General features: G+C 42.6%; 1 non-coding gene across 1 annotated transcript; it reads right to left on the reverse strand.

Moving 5' to 3' along the window:
• Nucleotides 1-201: 201 nt before the first annotated feature.
• LOC148555528 (small nucleolar RNA R71) lies at nt 202-305 on the reverse strand. The gene has a single exon (XR_015886511.1). It is a non-coding gene; the product is annotated as a small nucleolar RNA R71 (small nucleolar RNA).
• Between the last annotated feature and the right edge of the window lie 4432 nt (nt 306-4737).

Below are 4737 nucleotides of genomic sequence, written 5' to 3' on the forward strand. Positions count from 1 at the left end.
TTAACCACCTTCCTGAGAATATGTGACACAGTGAAGTCTAATGGTGTTCATCCTGCCGCCTATAGAATGCTCTTATTTCCCTTCTCACTCAGGGACAAGGCAGCCAAGTGGCTGGAATCCTTCCCAAGGGAGAGCTTGACAACTTGGGAAGATGTGGTAAACAAATTCTTAGCAAGATTCTACCCTCCTTAACGAATCAATAGGCTGAGAGCTGAGGTTCAAACTTTCAGGCAACAAGATGGTGAGACTCTATATGAAGCATGGGAGAGGTTCAAGGACTTAACAAGGAGGTGTCCACCTGACATGTTTAATGAATGGGTGCAGCTGCACATTTTTTATGAAGGGCTCTCTTATGAGTCAAAGAAGGCCGTAGACCATTCATCTGGAGGATCCTTGAACAAGAAAAAGACCATTGAGGAAGCCATAGATGTTATTGAAACAGTAGCAGAGAACGACTACTTCTATGCTTCCGAAAGAGGGAACACAAGAGGAGTGATGGAGCTAAACAATGTAGATGCTCTGCTGGCCCAAAACAAGCTCATTACCCAGCAGCTGGCTGACCTCACCAAGAAGATGGAGAGGAACCAAGTAGCAGCAATCTCTACTTCGTCAACATCACAAGAAGGAGTGAATGAAGAAGTAGAGGGGAGTCAGGAGCAAGCCAATTACATTGGGAATTCACCAAGGAAAAACTATGATCCATACTCCAAGACTTACACCCCTGGATGGAAAAACCACCCAAACTTTGGGTGGGAAAGTGAGCAAGATCAAAAGCAATTCACCCAGAGGACATCTCAACACCCCCACAACAACACTTCTCCACATACTTATCAAAACCAAAACAGCACGTCTGCTCCGAATCACTCATCAATTGATGACAAGCTCTCTAAGATCGAAACCTTCATCGAAGGAATATGCAGAGACATTCAAGACAGTAAAGCATTCAGAGAGGAAGTGCAGTCAAACATGCAGAATCAAAATGCTGCCATCGCAAAACTGGAAACACAAATCAGCTATCTGTTTATGCAGCTCCCTTACCACAATTTTTGCTATTATGCCCATTCAAGCAAAAGGGAGGAGTGTCAAGCTATCACACTTAGGAGTGGGAAGGAACTGAAGGAACTTCCCCAAAAACCTCAAGAAGAAAGCTCAAATGAAAAGGGAGAAGAGCAAGATGGAATGCAACCCCACACGCCAAGTCTGCAGAAAGAAAAAAAGATACCCCAACTGAACATCTCAAGAGCTCCATACCCCCAGCTATTGAAGAAAAAGGAAGATGACAACCAGTTCTTGAGATTTTTGGAAATCTTCAAGAAGCTACAAATCAACATACCATTTGCTGAAGCCATAGAACAAATGCCACTTTATGCCATGCTTTTGAAGGAGCTAATGACTAAGAAGAGAAGCTGGAAGAACAATGAGATTGTGATACTAACTGAAGAGTGCAGTGCTATCATTCAGCATAAACTACCTCAGAAACTGAAGGATCCTGGGAGTTTTCAGATCCCTTGCATTATAGGAGAAATCACAGTAGAAAAGGCTCTTTGTGACTTAGGGGCCAGCATCAATTTGATGTTAGTAGCTATGATGAGAAAGATGAAAATTGAGGAGGCTAAACCAACAAAAATGGCTCTACAACTAGCAGACCGGTCGTTCAAATTCCCTCACGGGATAGTAGAGGATTTGCTAGTAAAAGTAGGAGATTTCATATTCCCAGCAGATTTTGTGGTGCTGGACATGCAGGAAGACGCCAAGACCTCCATCATCTTGGGAAGGCCATTCTTGGCCACTGCTGGAGCTGTCATTGATGTTCAGAAGGGTGACCTCACCCTAAGATTACACAATGAAAAGATGACAATCAATGTGTTCAAGGCCATGAGTTATCCACCGGAACAATTGGGGGAATGCAAGATGTTAGATACACTTGAGGATGAAGTGGAGGAGAAATTTGAAGAAGATGAACCTGAAGAAAATGAGAGATTGGTGGAGGAAGAATCTGAATCAAGTGAAGAGGTAGTTACAGCAGAAATACATATACCAGATGCACCAAAAGAAGGGAACGAAAAATCAGAAGCACCCAAACCTGAACTCAAAGCATTGCCACCCACTCTCAAATATGCATATCTAGGAGAAAATGAAAACTACCCAGTGATTATAAATTCATCCCTCAGTCAAGATCAAAAGGACGAACTACTCAAGGTGCTGCGGGAGCATAAGGATGCCATTGGATGGACCCTTGCTGACTTGAAAGGAATCAGTTCAGCCATATGCATGCATAAAATACTATTGGAAGATGATGCCAAGCCATCAATTCAATCCCAAAGAAGGCTGAACCCAATCATGAAGGAAGTGGTACAGAAAGAGGTTATGAAGCTTTGGCAAGGAGGAGTCATATACCCAATTTCGGATAGCCCTTGGGTTAGCCCCATACATGTTGTGCCAAAGAAGGGAGGGATCACTGTGGTTACCAATGAGAAGAACGAGCTCATACCTACAAGGACCGTCACAGGATGGCGGATGTGCATAGACTACAGGAAACTAAATGAGGCTACACGAAAGGACCATTTTCCCCTTCCATTCATGGATCAGATGTTGGAAAGACTTGCAGGGCACGCATATTATTGTTTTCTCGATGGTTATTCAGGATATAACCAAATAGTGGTTGATCCAAGAGACCAAGAGAAAACCTCATTTACCTGTCCGTATGGAGTGTTTGCCTATAAGCGCATGCCATTTGGATTATGCAATGCCCCTGCAACTTTCCAACGCTGCATGCTTTCTATCTTTTCAGATATGATAGAAAAATTCATTGAAGTTTTTATGGATGATTTCTCGGTATTCGGAGATTCTTTTCCTAGTTGCCTACATCACCTCGCCTTGGTATTGAAAAGATGCCAAGAGACCAATTTGGTCTTGAACTAGGAAAAATGCCACTTCATGGTGACAGGAGGAATAGTCCTTGGTCACAAGGTCTCTCACCAAGGCATTGAGGTTGATAGAGCTAAAGTAGAACTTATTGAAAAACTACCCCCACCCAGTGATGTCAAGGCAATTAGAAGTTTTTTAGGGCATGCTGGTTTTTACAGAAGGTTCATTCAAGATTTTTCAAAGATAGCCAAGCCCTTAAGCAATCTCCTTGTATCTGATACACCATTCATCTTTGATGAAACATGCATGCTAGCATTTGCACATTTGAAAATGAGGTTATCCTCTGCTCCTATCATTTCCCCACCTGATTGGAAACTACCATTTGAATTGATGTGTGATGCATCTGATTTTGCAGTTGGGGCAGTGTTAGGACAAAGGAAAGATAACCTAGTTTGTGTGATATACTATGCTAGCAAAGTCCTTAATGAAACTCAAAGAAATTATACCACTACTGAAAAGGAATTGCTAGCAATAGTTTTTGCATTTTACAAATTTAGATCATACCTCATTGGTGCTAAAGTGATTGTTTTTACAGATCACACAACACTTAAGTATTTATTTGCCAAGCAAGAATCAAAGCCAAGACTAATAAGGTGGATCTTACTGTTGCAGGAATTTGATATTGAAATCAGAGACAAGAAAGGAGTGGAAAACAAGGTGGCAGATCACCTCTCCAGAATCCCTCATGAGCAAGGTGGCGAAGATGATACAAATGTGAACGAGCTCTTCCCTGATGAGCAGTTGATGACAGTTCGCAAGGCACCATGGTTCGCAGATATTGCAAATTTCAAGGCAACTGGGGCATTACCCCCAGGGATCAATAAACATCAAAAGAGGAAGCTCATGAATGATGCAAAATATTTTGTCTGGGACGAGCCATATCTCTTCAAGAAATGTTCGGATGGAATTCTTAGAAGATGTGTTTCGGAAGAGGAAGGGAGAGAAGTCCTGTGGAACTGCCACGGTTCATGCTATGGCGAGCACTTTGGAGGAGACAGAACTGCAGCAAAGGTGTTACAAAGCGGATTCTTTTGGCCCACCCTTTTCAAGGATGCCAAGGAACTAGTGAAAAGCTGCAATGAATGCCAAAGATCTTGAAACCTGCCCAAAAGAAACGCCATGCCACAAAATTTCATCTTGGAACTGGAACTGTTTGATGTGTGGGGGATTGATTTCATGGGACCATTCCCAACCTCATATGCAAACAAATACATCCTGGTAGCAGTGGATTATGTTTCCAAGTGGGTAGAGGTTATTGCAACCCCAACTAATGATAACAAGGTAGTCATGAACTTCCTCAGGAAAAATATCTTTAGCCGGTTTGGAGTCCCAAGATGCCTCATCAGTGACGGAGGGAGCCACTTTTGTAACAAACTACTAGAAGCTCTCCTCCTACGATATGGGGTAAAACACAAAGTATCCACACCTTACCATCCTCAAACAAGTGGGCAAACTGAGATATCCAACAGAGAGCTAAAGAGGATCCTGGAAAAGACTGTGGGTGCATCTAGAAAGGATTGGTTGAAGAAGCTGGATGATGCTCTTTGGGCATACAGAACAGCATTCAAAACTCCACTTGGAATGTCTCCATATCAACTGGTCTATGGGAAGGCTTGTAATTTACCACTGGAGCTAGAGCACAAAGCTCTCTAGGGTATCAAGATACTAAATTTTGACAGCATTGCTGCTGGTGCAAAAAGGATCTTGCAGCTGCAAGAGATGGAGGAATTCAGGTCACAAGCCTATGAAAACACTAAGATGTATAAAGAGAAGGCAAAGAGAAAACATGACATGAATTTGGCACCCAGG

The sequence above is a fragment of the Arachis ipaensis genome, chromosome B6 (genome assembly GCF_059453495.1).
Source record: "Arachis ipaensis isolate K30076 ecotype BB chromosome B6, ASM5945349v1, whole genome shotgun sequence".
Lineage (NCBI taxonomy): Eukaryota > Viridiplantae > Streptophyta > Magnoliopsida > Fabales > Fabaceae > Arachis > Arachis ipaensis.